Here is a 17,147-nt window from a genome sequence, read left to right on the forward strand (position 1 = left end):
TTAAAAAGTGCAAAAACAGAAATACTGTACATTAAAAAAAAGTGAGGTAGAATCGCTGAGTGTGTGCCTTCAGGCTTCTGTACCTCCTGTCTGATGGTAACAGTGAGAAAAGGGCATGCTCTGGGTGCTGGAGGTCCTTAATAATGGACGCTGCCTTTCTGAGACACCACTTCCTAAAGATGTCCTGGGTACTTTGTAGGCTAGTGCCCAAGATAGAGCTGACTAGGTTTACAACCTTCTGCAGCTTCTTTCAGTCCTGTGCAGTAGCCCCTCCATACCAGACAGTGATGTAGCCTGTCAGAATGCTGTCCACGGTACAACTATAGAAGTTTTTGAGTGTATTTATTGACATGCCAAATCGCTTCAAACTCCTAATAAAGTATAGGCACTGTCTTGCCTTCTTTATGACTACCTCGATATGTTGGGACCAGGTTAGATCCACAGAGATCTTGACACCCAGGAACTTGAAACTGCTCATTCTCTCCACTTCTGACCCCTCTGAGGATTGGTATGTGTTCCTTCATCTTACCCTTCCTGAAGTCCACAATTAGTTCTTTCGTCTTACTGACGCTGAGTGCCAGGTTGTTGCTGCGGCACCATTCCACTAGTTGGCATATCTCAGTCCTGTACGCCCTCTCGTCACCACCTGAGATCCTACCAACAATGGTTGTACTGTCAGCAAATCTATAGATGGCATTTGAGCTACGTCTAGTCACACAGTCATGTGTATATAGAGAGTACAGCAGCGGGCTAAGCACACACCCCTGAGGTGCGCCAGTGTTGATCGTCAGCGAGGAGGATATGTTATCACCAATCCACACAGATTGTGGGTTTCTGGTCAGGAAGTCGAGGATCCAATTGCAGATGGAGGTACAGAAGCCCGGGTTCTGCAACTTCTCAATCAGGATTGTGGGAACGATGGTATTAAATGCTGAGCTATAGTCAATGAACAGCATCCTGACGTAGGTGTTTGTATTGTCCAGGTGGTCTAAAGCCCTGTGGAGAGCCATTGAGATTGCGTCTGCTGTTGACCTATTGTGGCGATAGGCAAATTGCAATAGAGAATAGACAATATTCCAAGTGCAGTCTAACCAATGCCTTTTCAAGCCTCAGTGAGGCAGCACAGCACAGAGGATTTTGTGCACAGTTTCTGCTGCAGAGATGGCTTCTGGCTGCAGTGTAAGTGCTTGGACCCAGTGCTAAACTACACTCAGTGGCCACTTTATTAGGTACACCGGATGGTGAATGCAAATATTTCATCAGCCAATCATGTGGCAGCAATTCAGAATCAGGTTTAATATCACTGGCCTATGCTGTGAAATTTGTTGTTTTGTGGCAGCAGTACACTGCAATACATAATAATACAAACTACAATTTACAGTGAGTATATAAAAAAGGAAAATTAAACAAGTAGTGTAGGAAGAGAGGAAAAATACTGAGCTGGTGTTCATGGGTCAATTCAGAAATCTGATGGCAGAGAGGAAGAGGCTGTTCCTGAAATGTTGAATGTGTGTTGGACCTTGCGTGGGTGGGCCACAGCAGCAGTACACTCAGCGGCCACTTTACTAGTTATAGGAGGTATCTCATGAAGTGGCCACTGAGTGTGGTTCCCAATGGGATGGAAGAAATCACACAATTTTCCACCCTGAAATCATTAAAGAGTTTGATGGTGGGGCTGGGAAGCCTCACGGCAGGACAGCGCCTACGGCCCATTCCACCCATTTTGTGCATATCAGATGAGCTACACATACAAAATGCTGGAGGAACTCAGGTCAGGCAGTATCCATGGACAGGAATAAACAGTCAACGTTTTGGTCTGTCTGTCACAAAACACGGGCATTCCTGGTGGCCACCTATTTCAATTCTACTTCCCATTCCCATATGGACATTTTAGTCCATGGCCTCTCCTATTGCCACGATGAGGCCACCCTCAGCTTAGAGGTCCAACACTACCTATTCCATCTGGGTAGCCTCCAACCTGATAACAAGAACATCAATTTCTCTACCTACCGGTAATTTCTCCCGCCTCACCTTCTCTCTTTTTCCATCCCCCATTCTGGTTCTCTTGTTGCCCTTTATCTTCTCCCCTGTCCATCACCTCCCTCTGGTGCGCCTCCTCCTTCCCCTTCTCCCTGGTCCACTCTCCTCTCCCGTCAGATTCCTTCTTCAGCCCTTTGTCTCTTCCATCTCTCACCTCCCAGCTTCTCATTTCATCTCCTCCACCAACCTACCTTCCCCCTTCCCAGGTCTCACCTATCACCAGCCAACTTGTACTCCTCCCCCTCTTCCCACCTTCTTATTCTGGCTTCAGCCCCCTTCCTTTCCAGTTCTGATGAAGGGTCTCAGCCAAAAAGTTGATTGCTTATTCTCCCAGCACGGAAGCGGCCTGACCTGCTGAGTTCCTCAGCATTTTGTGTGTATTACTCTGGATTTCCAGCATCTGCAGGATCTCTTGCATTCTGGAAGAGCTCTGAATCTGAATCTGAATTATGCTTAATATCAGAAGACCTTAAGATGTAAGAGCAGAATTAGGCCATTTGGCCCATTGAGTCTGCTCTGCCATTTCATCATGGCTAATCTAATTTCCCTCTCAACCCCAATCTCTTGCCTTCTCCCCATAATCCCTTCATGCCCTGACTAATCAAGAATGTATTAACCTTTGCCTTAAATATACCAATGACCTGGCCTCTACAGCCGCCTGTGGCAACGAATTCCACAGTTTCTCTAATCTCCGGTTAAAGAAGTCTAAAAGGGCACCCCTCTACTCTGCGGCTGTGTCCTCTGGTTTTAGACTCCCCCACCACAGGAAACATCCTCTGCACATCCACTCTATCAAAGCCGCTCAACATTTGATAAGTTCCAATGAGGTCACCGCTCATTCCTCTGAATTCCAGTGAATACAGGCCCAGAGCCACCAAACGCTCTTCATACAATATATATTATGAAACTTGTTGTCTTGCCGTACCACAGTACGATGCATAAAAATCATTCTAAATTGCAATAAGTATATATAGAAAAATTAAACAAGAAATGCAAAAAGGGAGCAAAAATTTACTAACTCTTCCTTCAGTTAGTCCTGACAAAGGGTCTCGGCCTGAAACGTCGACTGTACCTCTTCCTAGAGATGCTGCCTGGCCTGCTGCATTCACCAGCAACTTTGATGTGTGTTGCAAAAAGGTGTGGTAGGGTACATGGGTTCATTGTCCATTCTCAAATCTGATGACAGAGGGGAAGAAACTTTTCCTGAATCTTTGTGTATGTGTCTTCAGACTCCTGTATTGTACCTCCTCCCTGATGAGAAGAGGGTATGTCCTGGGTGATGGGGTTCCTTAAAGATGGGATAACTAGTCCTTTCTCTATCTGCCTGAAAGAATCTCCCCGTTTAATCCTGCTGGAAAACTATGCTGAAGGAAAAACAAAAAGAAAATTAATTCTCCATGTGCCCCAGTACAAATAAATATCTGCCTAGAGTCTATTGGGTTTGATAAGCACTTGGCTCATTGTGGAGAACTCGGGGGGCTGAGGCAGCAAGAAAAAAAAACTAAATAAATACATTTCAACAGCTGTGTATATGGAGAGAGCGGCTCTACAGAAGAGGCCAGGCTTGATCAGGTTTATACAATCCCGTCCGATTTGGCAACGTTTCACTACCTCTCTTCGCTCCTTTTATTAATTTTCTTCTTCCGTCTGTCTCTCTGTTTACTGGCCGGCAGCAGGATCTTAAGCCAACGCAGCGTTAGCAGGAACAGAGGGCTGTATTCATCGGCAGATCAAGTTTATGTGAGAAAATGCACCGGCCCTGCCCTCGATTTGCATATGAATCCTCGGTTAAAAAATGGCAACGGCGGAGAGAGAGAGGGAGAGAAAGAGAAAATACACACATGAGCAGATCAGCAGGGAACTCATGCGGAGTAACCTGGCCTTCACACGCGGGCAGACACACAGAAAGGGAGAGCGAGGGAGGGGGTACGAGGAATGCGCTTTATGCCGGGCTGCGTGGGAATCGCCGGCGGCAGCCCCCTCCCTGGAAGCTTCAGCATAGGCGGGGTCACTTGGCTCGCTTTCTCCGAGCCTTGCGGGCAGCGGTGCTCACAGGCAGCTGGTGGCGAGTTCACATCTCAGACATCAAACGGCCTCGCCAGCAATCTGCCGCTCCCACCAAGCACCGCCAATCAAAGGCACCACCCGACTGGTGCATAGCACAACCAAGCCCTTCCTTCTCGTAAGTCCTTCACTCGCTCTCTCTCTGTTTATTTATCTATCTCACTCCCTCCCCAGCTCTCTTTCTATCTGTCGGTGGTCCTGGTATTTTCTCCCTTTCACCTTCATTCTATTTATCTTCTTTTGCTCAGTTTTGTTTTTATTTCTATGTTTTACTCTTGCCTTCAACCACACCGCTCAACCTTCCTCTTTCTCCTTTTACTTTGCTTCAGTCAGTCTATCTGTTCCTCTCTCTCTCTGCCTATATCCATCTGTCTGTCTCTATCACTATCTCAAGCTTTGTCTCCCCCTCACCCTTTCCTCTAATGGCCCATCTGTCTCTTTACTTCCACCCTTCTTTATTTGTCTCTGCCTCTCTCACTCTTTTTCTGTCTATCCGGTTGTCTCTTATACCCATCTGCTTTCTTTCTTTCTAACACTTCTTGTTCACTAATTTTATTTCTCGATGTCTCTCTCTCCCTCCCTCTCTCTCTTTTGTGCTTTCCTTGCTCCCTCATGCAGTACAAATCTGCAGGTTAATATTCATGAAATGTTCCACAGCTTCAGGCGAAGATTGTGATTCATGTCACATGGTCTGGCAAGCACCCGAAGTCCTCTCTACTCCATCATCTTACATAATCCATTAGCTCACCACTCTCGAGATGGTTCAGCTATGAAACTCACTTGCTCATGATAGCCAAATGATCAAAAGAGGAAGGAGAACATGAGATGTGGGAGGAGGATTAGCTTCTGTTTGGTAAGAGTGGTCTGTTTCAACTGCACTACAAATAGGCATATTCAGTTCAACACTCCACACTGGTGATTGGGTGAAATATATTCCATAAATCCATACAACACAGGCGAAGCATTAGGCCATTCAGCCCATTGAGTCTGCCCTGCTAAATAAATATGAAAAGAGCAAATTGTATCAATGGAAAAGAAAGAAGTTTTAAAAGATTTTTTAATGAATAAATTGGTGTGTCAATTTCAAAGAAGGGCATTAAAATATTTTAAAAACAACAAAGGGATCTAAGAATACAGGTACATAATTCAGTGAAAGTGGCAGCACTGGTAGATAGGGTCATAAAGAAAGCTTTTGGCACGTTGGTCTTCATAAGCCAATTTATTGAGTACAATAGATAAGACCTTATGTTGAAGATGTATAAGACATTAGTGAGGCCTTATTTGGAGTATTGAGTGCAGTTTTGGTCACCTACCTACAGGAAAGATGTAAACAAGGTTGAAAGAGTGCAGAGAAAATTTACAGGGATGTTGCTGGATCTGGAGGACCTGAGTTATAAGGAAATATTGAATAGGTTAGGACTTTATTCCTTGGAATGTAGAAGATTGAGAGGAGATTTGATGGAGGTATAAAAAATTATGAGGGGTATAGATAGGGTAAATGCAAGGAGGTTTTTTCCACTGAGGTTGGGTGGGACCTCAACCAGAGGTCATGGGTTAAGGCTGAAAGGTGAGAAGTTTAAGGGAAACATGAGCGGAAACATCTTCACTCCAAGAGTCATGACAGTGTGGAATGAGCTGGCAGCACAAGTGATCCATGCGAGCTTGATTTCAATGTTTGAGAGAAGTTTGGACAGATACATGGATGGTAATGATATAGAGGGCTATAGTGTCAGAGCAGGTTGCTGAGAGTAGGCAGTTTAAATGGTTTTCAGCATAGACTAGATGGACTGAAGGGCCTGTTTCTGTGGTGTATTTCTCTATGACTCTATGACAAATCAGCTCAATTGCAAAGACGATCTACAAAATAAATCCTTGAGGATAAGTTTTGAAAAGTGTTTTTTGGGAAACACAGTTACAGAAGTGAATACATCTTCTCAGGAGGAGGTAAATATTTGCTTTCAGTATGTATGCATATCCTTGAAAGGAGCAAAAGTGGGGCAAGCTCTTCTCAGAAATGTTGATGAACAATTACAAAACACACCTATTTGTGAAAAAGCGTCATATCACTGAACCATCAGCAATTCAGAAAAAAATTGTTGGAGTAGCCAAAAGTTTTAAAGGAAGATAAATCTATATTCAAAGCAGAAACTAAAAATATGCTAGCCTGACTGATTTCAAATAAGCTTCAAGCAAATTAATTGTTAAAAACAGTAAACATTGAATTAAAGACTTCACCACATAGAAATTTCTGCAGATGTGCAGTGGAGAGCAGTCTAACTGGTTGCATCACTGTCTGGTACGGAGGGGCCTCTGCACAGAATCAGAAAAAGCTACAGAAAGTTGCAAACTAAGGCCTGCTCCATCACGGGCACGAGCCTTTCCGGCATCCAGAGCACCCTCAAAGGTCAGTAACTCAAAAAAGGCAGCATCTGTCATTAACAACCCATCACCCAGGATGTGCCCTCTTCTCATTGCTACCATCAACGAGGAGATACAAGAGCCTGAAGACACACATTCAACATTTCAGGAACAGCTTCTTCAGAATCAGAATCAGATTTAATATCACCAGCTTATGTGGTGAAATTTGTTGTTATACGGCAGCAGTACATTGGAATACGTAATAATAAAACCTGAATTACAGTAATACCTTTCATCATCAGATATCTGAGCATAATTCTTATGTTTTGCTCTTTTTACTACTTACTTAATTCAATATTTTCTTTATTATAATTCATAGTTCTTTTATTAGTATGTATTGCACTGTACTACTACTGCAAAGCAACAAATTTCACAACATATGCCAGTGATATTAAACCTCATTCTGATTCTGACTGGCTCCAGGAGAGGCATTTCAGCCAGATGTTAATTTGGAAGCAGACAATATTTCAACATTCAGCAAACAAAGGCCAAAGGCAAAGGCCTTAGCTACCGCCCACTGCTAACATACCTCACTCGGAGGTTACCTGGCTGGTACACCTATGCAGATCACTCAGCCGTCCCTTCCTTTGCAGTTCATCACCTCAATATTAAAACAGTAAGTCCACAATGTCTGTTAAGCTACTGAACTTCTCCTGTCCCAACCTGAGAAAGGAATTCTCATCAAACGTTGTAAATGGGATGAGCATGTAAGGGTATATTAACTGGCATGGACAGGTAGGCCAAATGGTCTGACTGCAGGTTGTATGACTCTTTGATTCCATCACTTGTTCTGCAACTCAAGACATGTCTGACTTCAAAATTTTGAGCACCTTCTCTTCATCCTCCAGGGTTTCCTCCTAGCCAACCATCTTAATTCCAATCCCTATTCCCATTCCAACATGTCAATCCATGGCCCCCTCTACTGCCACAATGAGGGCATTCTTAAGTTGGGGGAGCAACACCTCATATTCCAATTAGGTAGATTCTACCCTGATGGTATAAACATTGATTTCTCAAATTTCAGGGAATTTTCCCCTCCCCTTTCCATCTTCTTCAATTCCCACTCTGGCCTGCCTCATATTCTTCTCACCTGCCTTTCACCTTCCCCTTTCTGCCCCTACTCCTTCTCTTCCTCCACACTCCTCTCCTATCAGGTTCCTTCTTTTCCATCCGTTCACTATTTCCACCTATTATCTCCCAGCTTCTTATTTCACCCCACTGCCCAACCCTCCTGGCTTCACCTATCGCCTTCTAGCTTGTACTCCTTCCCCTTCCTCTGGCTTTTCTCCCCTTCCTTTCCAGTCCTGATGACAGATCCCAGCCCAAAATGCCCTCAGTTTATTCCTGTCCATAGATGTTGCCTGACCTGCTGAGTTACTCCAGCATTTTGTGTGTTTTGTTCCTGATTTCTCACATTGCAGAAACTCTTGTGTTTATGATTTCTAATCTATCCTGGTTCGGATTAAAAATTCAGCTTCTCATTTCACAGATGCTGCCTGATCTGCAACATGTTCCCAGCATTTATGGCAGACAGTATTTCTTTTTGAAAGCTGGGATATCTTGAGAGGGGAGGATGGGAGGGTGTTCAGCATTGTCTACCTGAGTTCTCTCATTCTCTCTCTCTCTCTCTCACACACACACACAAGCTCCTGGCAGAAGAAAATGCAGGAGTCTTGGGATCCACATTGCCAGGATTGATCAGCAAGGCTGTAGACTCGTTAGATTAGATTAGATTAGATTATGAGGACACGCAGTCCTCTTTTATTGTCATTTAGTAATGCATGCATTAAGAAATGATACAATGTTTCTCGTTTTGGAGGACATTGAGATTCATGTTGCATGTTTTTTCTGGATTCTGGTTACTTTTTTTTGCTGTTTTTGTGCAGCTTGATCAGGGTGATTAATAGAGACTGAGGCGTTTCGGCGAAGAATGGCCCTGCGGCGGCTAGCGGCACTGGGCTGAACTGAACCAAACAGAATACTGTTGGTTGGTGTTTGATATTCTGTGTATCGTTTGCTTGCCTTTTGCTGTTTGCGCAATTTGTTCTTCGCTTTTCACGCGTTGGGGGTTTGATGTTTTCTTGAACGGGTTCCATGGTGTTTTCTCATTTCGTGGCTGCCTGCGGGAGCACGAATCTCAGAATTGTATTCTGTATACATACTTTGATAATAAATTTATTTTAAATCTTTGAAAATGAAAGCCACAGCAGAAACTCAAAAGCTTCTTTCATTTATTTACAATATCTGAGGCCTCCGTCGGTCAGAGTTGACCATGGATATTTCATAACGCAAACACGAGGAATTCTGCAGATGCTGGAAATTCAAGCAACACACATCAAAGTTGCTGGTGAACACAGCAGGCCAGGCAGCATCTCTAGCCAATCACCTGTCCAGCTCTTGGCTCCATCCCTTCCCCTCCTGTCTTCTCCTATCATTTCGGATCTCCCCCTCCCCCTCCCACTTTCAAATCTCTTACTAACTCTTCCTTCAGTTAGTCCTGACGAGGGGTCTCGGCCTGAAATGTCGACTGTACCTCTTCCTAGAGATGCTGCCTGGCCTGCTGCGTTCACCAGCAACTTTGATGGATATTTCATTCTAGCTGTCTAGATACACAAGCTTGGGGCATACGAAATGGAGAGCAAGCTGTTGCCCATATAGCAAGCTCTCTCTCTCCACGCATCTGATGAACCCAAAGGAATGGCAGAGACCGATACAGTTTGGTACCAGCAGCGTCGCAGGAGTTGCCAGTCAGTATTGAACTCAATGCTGGACTGCCTTAGGGACTCCAGCTCCGGATTTTTCCCACAGGGTTTACTCCCGAAGCCTTCTTCATGAGTGGGTATAGCCGCAATGCAATGGAGGTTTGAGATCAGAGCTTTCCTTCTCCTAGATGAGCTCCCAACCACGGCTGATGAGCCCCTTCTGCCCAAAGCCACTGGTTTTAAAGCACCAGTAACCCCTCTCTGCCCCCTTCTCTTGTCAGTAGAAACGGTTCCACCAGGCCCAGTAGCTAAGCCACACAGGGCCAGGAGCTGGACTAGGTTGTCAGAGGCGCACGACATTGGGAGCATTTAATAGGTATTACCACCCCTGGCTATAACAACCTTAGGGAACGATTTACAATATCACAATGCCAGAATTACAAGCAAATCCATTTCGAAACTCTGAGACCTAGGGCTCAGCACCTCTCTTTGCAACTGGATCCTTGACTTCCTAACCAACATACCACAATCAGGCAGCCAGACCTCCACCATGTTTATCCTCAACACTGGTGCACCGCAAGGCTGTGTCATCAGCCCCCTGCTCTGCATGGCCAGATGACACCACAGTAGTGGGCTGAACCTCAAGTTTTGATGAGTCAGAGTACAGGATGGAGATAGAGAGCTTAGTGATGTGCTACCATGGTAACAACCATTCCTTCAATGTCAGCTTAGCAAAACAAAAGATGTGGTCATCGGCATTAGGAAGCAGGGTGGTGTACAGGTTTCTAGGTGCTGAGGTGGAAATGACAGAGAGCTTCACATTCCCAGCTGTAAACATCACCAATACCGTATCACCTGCTCCAACCACATCGATGAGGTGGCCAGGAAAGGGCACCAGCTTCTTTACATCCTCAGGAGGCTAAGAAATTTTGGTGTCTAATTTCTATCGATGCATGCCTATCCCGTCCCTTTTCTCATGACTCCTGGCAGAGAGGAGGTACAAGAGCCTGAGTTTTAGCAACAGCTTCTCCCCCTCTGCCATCAGATTTCAGAACGATATGGAGAACAAGCTGCTGCCCATGTAGAAAGCTCCCCCATGAACACTACCTCGCTTTTTGCGCTACTTATTTATTTTACTATCTTTCTTATGGTACCTTATCATAATTTTTTTATGCATTGCACTGTACTGCAGTTACAAAGCAACAAATTTCATAATACATGCCAGTGATAATAAACCTGATTCCGACTTTGGTTCTTTATCGGCGCGGTATTTGCTTTGCCCAAGACCACAGCAAAGCGCAGACAGTTGTGGATGCAGCTCAACATGTCACAGAAGCCAGCCTCCCCTCCACGAACTCTGGTTGCACTTCTCACTGCTTCTATGCAGTAGCCAGTATAATCAAAGTCCTCCCCCATCCTGGACGTTCTTTCTTCTCTACCACTCTTCAGACAGAGGATACAAAAGCAGGAAAGTACGTACCTCCAGGCACAAGGACAACTTCTAACTCACTGTTAAAAGACTATCGAAAAGACCTCTTGTATGATAAGATGAGCACTTGACTTAGCAATCTACCACATTATAGCACCTTACTGCTTAAAGTTCAAAGTAAATTTATTATCAAAGCACATATATGTCACATATACATTAATGTGCAAAAGTCTTAATCACAAAAAAAGTTCATGTCATATATGAGTGTTATAAGCCTGATTGCGATAGGATTTTCTATCATAGACTGAGAGTGGGAAGTGGGTGGTGAGGGCAGGGAAAAGGGGAAGGAGGGAGTGAGTGGGCAGCACACGAGAGATATTCTGTAATGGTCAATAAACCAGTTGTTTGAAGCAAATGACTTTGCCTAGTGTCTCAGAGCTGGGTGTGTCTGCAGCCACACCACCTACCACTCCCGGCACTCCTTCTCTATCATCTGTCCCACGCCCCTTCCGCAGTTCTCCACCCTCACCATTCCAAACATCCTTTGATCCTGCCAGATTTACAAACTTACTCTCCACTCCACATTGACAAATCCAGTACTGTACGAAAGTCCTAGGCACATATACTGTACATACAGCTAGGTGCCTAAGACTTTTGCAGAGTACTGTATAACCCTGAGATTCATTTTCTTATGAGCATACTCAATAAATTCAAGAATCATAATACTATCAATGAACAAACAGACCCAGCAGGACAGACAAACAACCAATATGCAAAAGACCACAAAATGTGCAAATACAAAAGAAAAAAAAGAAATAACAATAATGAATAAAAAAGCAATAAATATCAAGAATATGAGATGAAGACTTGTGAAATGGACCCTGAAAGCCTGCCTGCACTTTCTCTGGAACAAACATTATATTCTATATTCTACTTTGCTTTTCTCCTGTACTGTCCTGATGCACTGATGTTCTGGAATAACCTGGACAGATGGCATGCAGACAAAATCTTTTCACTCTGCCTCATTACAGGTGAAGCTAAGGCTTTATAAGACATTGGTCAGGCTGCATTTAGGGTATTGTGAACAGTTTTGGGCCTCTTATCTAAGTAGGGCTTTGAAGAAGGTCCAGAGGTTCATGAGAATAATCTTGGGAATGAAAAGGTTAATGTATGAGGAGTGTTTGATGGCTCTAGGCCTGTACTCACTGCAGTTTAGAAGAATGAAACCTACTGAACATTGAAAGTCCTAGACAGAGTGGATGTGGAGAGGGTGTTTCCATTGGTGGGGAAGTCTAGGACCACAGGGCACAGCCTCAGAATATAGGGACATCCCTTTAGAACAGAGATGAAGAAAATTTTCTTTAGCCAGAGAGTGGTGAATCTGTGGAATTCATTGCCACAGACGGCTGTGGAGGCCAAGTCATTGGGCGTATTTAAAGCGTAGGTTGATAGGTTCTTGATTAGTAAGGGCAGCAAAGGTTATGGGGAGAAGGCAGGAGAATAGGGGTTGAGAGCTTGAAGGAATAGTAGAGCAGACTCAATGGGCTTAATGGCCTGCATCTGCTCCTATGTCTTATGGTCTTATGTGACAATAATAAATCAATTACCAAACTTATAAAGGGATCTTGTACTAAGTCAGGATCGCTCCTATCTTGGAGGAAAGCTTCTCGAAACCTCAGTAGTTTCTTTCTTCAATGGACTCATCCCAAAGATTAGCCTTTAGAAAACTTTATAGTCTTCAGTCAACCTTAATTGTACTGAACAACACAACTTCTTATCTACTTCTGTGTAACCTCACAGATGTCCACTCCCTTGACCATGGTCCATTCGGGTTTCTCTGTAGGGGTAAATTTCCTTTTTCAAATCAGAGTTTTATGACTTCGGAAGGGAGTTCACTCCATTATGTGTAGACTGGCTTTTCCCAAATAGCAGCTTTTCTCAGTACACTGAAAATGTCCCCTTTCATGTGCTTGTCCAACTTCCTTTTGAAATTTCCTTTTAAATCTGCTTCCACCACCTTTTCACTGCCTAAAAAATAAGTCTCCCCTTTTTTAGTGACCTGGTTCCCATATGTTTCCTTTGATAACTGACCCACCTGCCAATGCAAACAATAACTCGTTATATACTAAACCTAGTAAAAGTTGCTCATAATGTTGAACACCACTGTAAAATCTTGCCTTAAACTTCTCTCCTCTAAGTAAGTACTCCCCTGTGTTCTTCTTATGGAGGCCAAGTCATCGAGTATATTTAACGGAGAGGTTAAATAGTCAGGGCATGAAGGGATATGGGGAGAGGGCAGGAGATTGGAGCTGAGGGGGAAAATTGATCAGCCATGATGAAATGGTGGAGCAGACGATGGGTCAGTTGGCCTAATTCTGCTCCTAGATCTTATGGTCTTATAATGAGGCAACTGGAAATGAATGCACTACTTCAAATATGGTCTGAGTACATCATGTCATAGAGCAGCAATCTGACTTCTTTACATTTATACATCCTGCCAAGGTTCTGGCAACTAGTCCTGAGCAAAGCAACCCTGCGGTCTGAAGGATTAGTGTTATTTCATTGCACTTGCATGAGGGGTAAACTAATTATTTAATAAAAGAGAATTTTATAAATGTCTATCATGTCTCCTCTCTCCTATTTGTTCCAGTATTAATTCCTTCTGAAACATTATGCTCATGGTTTATAAAACCATTGCATTATTGCCAAAATTCAGGTTGAGTTGGTGGTAAAGGGGGCAAATATAATGTCAGCATTCAAGGGGACTAAAATACAAGAGCAAGGATGGAATGCTGAGGCTTTATAAAGCATTGGTCAGACTGTACTTGGGGTATTGTGGAGATTAGCTAGTGAGTGTATGCATATGCAAGCATCGTTCGTGCATGGCAACTCAGTGACTGAAGATGGGGTGACCTTGGTTCTGGTGTATAGTAAACTGAAATGTTTTGGGCCCCTTATCTAAGAGAAGATGTGCTGGTATTACAGAAGCTCCAGAGGAGGTTCACTAGAATGATTCTAGGTATGAAATGGTTAATGTAGAAGTCTCGTTTGATGGCTCTGGGCCCATACTTGCTAGACTTCAGAAGAAAGAGGGGAGGTATCATTAAAATCTATCAAATAGTAAAAGGACTGGATAGAGTGAGTGTGGAGAAGATGTTTCCTATTTTGGGTGAGTCTAGGGCCAGAAGGCACAGTCTCAGAATAGAGGGATATAGATTTAGATAGGAAATGAGGAGGAATTTCTTCAGCCGTGGACGGCTGTGGAGGCCAAGTCATTGAGTACATTTAAGGCGGAGGTTAAAAGGTTTATGACTAGTCAGGGTATTAAACCTTACGGGAAAAAGGTAGGAGAATGGTGATGAAAGGGATAATAAATCAGCCATGGTGGAATGGTGGAGCAAACTTAATGGGCCAAATTGCCTAATTCTGTTTCTGTGCCCTATAGTCTTAGCATCATCCCAAAAGAAGACATTACTGCAATGTTTCCTGCCAAACTCATTATGTTTCATGTTGTAGCTCACCCTCAACAAGCTTCTCACTGGAGGAAAAATCATCTGCAGGAGTAATGGGAAACAGTTCAATTCACAACAACTATATAGCAGAAGTAAGGTCACCCCCAACCTCAGTTACTGACTTACCATGCACAAACAATGCTTGCATATGCATACATTCACTGGCTAATCTCCACATCATTGTTGACTGGATCACTTAAGTACACAATGGTGAGGTCATGGACCATGTCCAGATTATGGAAGAGGATGGTGTGGGTCCATCGAGGAACCCCCCAGCATGCAGGGTATGCTTTCTTCTCACTACTGTCATGGGGAAGGAGTTTCAGGAGCCTTAGATCCCACAGAAGACCATAAGACCACAGATATAGTCGAATTAGTCCATTTGCCCCATTGAGTCTACTCCGCCATTTCATCACGGCTGCTCCATTTTCCCTCTCACCCCAGTCTCCTGCCTTCTCCCTGTATCCCTTCATGTCCTGATTCCCTGGTCATCAGGTTCAGAAATAGTTAATTCTCTTCAATCATCAGGCTTCTGAACCAGTGTGGATAACTTCATTCACGCCAACACTAAACTGATTCCATTATCTAACTTTCAAGGACTCCATAACTCAAGTCGTCAGTATTATTTATTTACTTTTTATTATTATTATTTGCTTTTTGTGTTTGTCTTCTTGCCAGTCTTTGTTTCTATGTCGTTTTTTATTGATTTCTTTGCATTTCTTTGGTCTGTTATGACATATGCATACTTTGATAATAAATTTACTTAGAACTTTGAGGTACTTGAAAGGAAAAAAGTATACCAATTTATTAGTAGCGTAGATTGGATAAATGCAAGCAAGCTTTTGTCCACTGAGGTTGGTTTTGACTAGAACTAGAGTTCATTGTTAAGGATGAAGGGTGAAATATCTAAGGGGAACCTCGGGGGAACTTCTTCACTCTGACAGTGGAAAGAGTTTCTAGCAGAAATGGTACATGCAGGTTCAATGGCAGCATTTAAGAGAGATTTGGATGTACATGGATGGGAGAGATATGGAATAGACCAGGTGTGGATTGATGCAATGAGGCAGTGTAACAGTTTACCATAGAATACATGAGCAGAAGGGTCTGTTTCTGTGCTGTTGTGTTCCGTGACTTTTTACAAATGAATTGGCCTTGAACTCAATATCTACAAAAACATTGGAGGCTCAAGAGACTGCAGATGCTGGAATATAGAGAAATAAGCTGTTGGCTGGAGGAACTCAGGAGATCAGGTAGCATTTGTGGAGGGAAAGGAACTGTTGGCATTTCATGTTGAAACTCTGACTGAGAACAAGATGGATGTTTTGAGCCTAAACCTTGCATCAGGACTTGGGTCAATGTTTGTTTCTGATGTAGGGTTTCAACCTGCAATGGGTGGAGCAGTTGCCAGACCATCTGGATAAGATGCTTTCCCTGATGCTTTGATAAGAACTGGAAATAAGTTGATAAAAGATCCTTGCTTATTTAGGTAAGCAGAACATTGTGGGCCAAAGGGCCTGTTCTCGTGCAAGCTGTATGTCCTTTGCTTCGGTTTCCTCCCACACCCCAAAGATGAACAGGTTGATTGGCTAATTGGGCATTGTACTGGCTACTAGTGCGTTGGTGGGCAGTGATATCTTCGGGGGAGTTGATGGGAAAGTGGAGATCAGTGTGGGATGTCTTTGTGATTCTAAATCAGTCTCAGGGTCAAGGCTCAACCACTCATTCTTGAGACCAGGAGCAACACTGGGCATCACAGTAGCATAGTAGTTAGCTCAGCACTTTGCCGTACAGGCGACCCAGGTTCAATTCCCACTGTAAGGAGATTGTATGTTCTGCCATGACCGTGTGAGTTTCCTCCGGGTGCTCCGGTTTCCTCCCACAGTTCAAAGACCTCCCTATCGATAGTTCAATTGATCATTGTGAATTGCCCCATGATTAGGCCAGGGTTAAATTAAGGGATTGCTGAAGGGCCTATTCCATGCTGTATCTCAATAAATAAATAAACATCTTTGCTCAGATACTGGTGACCTCCAGAACTCTCGATCCCAGATAGCTGATAGGGTAGAGTTTTTGAACTACTTAAATCTGAGATAAATTCTTAGTTTATTGTGGAATTGATGGTTGTGAGAAATTGCAACAGATCAGATCAGCTATGATCTCATTAAATGATAGAATGGGCTTGAGGGGCCAAATTCCAATTTCTGGTCCTGTCTCTGATGTTCTGATGGGTTTTTTTCTTCTATTATTGTAAATTCACATGATGAAATACCTCTTTAAAACCACTATCACAAAGAATGTCTCTCTTCAGAAAATCCTTAATGAACGCCGGGCCTGAGGAGATTTTATCAGCAGCATCAGGGCTCCCAGACTGCCATTGCCAGTCAGCGAGAAGCCGTGAGGATGCATTGTAGCACCTTGTCACATTACCCAGCCACAGCTCAAGACTCACTGCACACAGTGAATTCCTAATTGGGTTGTGCGCTGCCTCTCTGACCCTGAATTGTCTGCAACACCACACCTATGCATCACCACCGTCAGCAGTCTCCAGCTACATCCCCTCATTTGGCCCTGAAAATCTTATCTGTACCTTTGTTACTTCTAAATTCTGCAACACTAACAATACATATAGCATGGAAAGCATCCTATCTGGATACTTACTGGCTTGATAAGGCAACTGCTCTGCTTGTGGCAGAAAGAAACTGCAGAGAGCTGCAGACACAACTCACCACATCATGGAAATGCGCCTCCCCTCTGAGAATTCTGCCTACACTTTTTGCTACCTCAGTTAGACAACCAGCATAATCAAAGACTCCAGACACCCCAGATATCAAGCTGAAGATATAGGAACCTGAAAGCAAGTACCACCGGGCTCAAGAACAGCTTCTAGCCCACGATTGAATGGTTCCCTAGTACCCCTATCCACCTCCGCATGGAAATTAATGATCAGGCTGTGTGTGTGGTTGAGTCATTCAAATTCCAGGA

The 17,147-nt window shown here is 43.7% G+C and overlaps 1 long non-coding RNA gene across 12 annotated transcripts in view; it reads right to left on the reverse strand.

Annotated features, from left to right (window-relative positions):
• LOC134347806 (uncharacterized) overlaps positions 1-17,147 on the reverse strand; it is a 293,384-nt gene that overhangs the window by 197,582 nt on the left and 78,655 nt on the right. Inside the window, exon 1 of one of the 12 annotated variants that reach the window (XR_010018267.1) lies at positions 3,652-6,500. The exons of the other annotated variants lie outside the window; for them this stretch is intronic. This is a non-coding gene — a long non-coding RNA (uncharacterized LOC134347806). Of the gene's footprint in view, positions 1-3,651; positions 6,501-17,147 lie in introns of those variants that run through there. 12 annotated transcript variants of the gene reach the window in all.

Source organism: Mobula hypostoma, chromosome 6 (genome assembly GCF_963921235.1).
Source record: "Mobula hypostoma chromosome 6, sMobHyp1.1, whole genome shotgun sequence".
In the NCBI taxonomy this organism is placed as follows: domain Eukaryota; kingdom Metazoa; phylum Chordata; class Chondrichthyes; order Myliobatiformes; family Myliobatidae; genus Mobula; species Mobula hypostoma.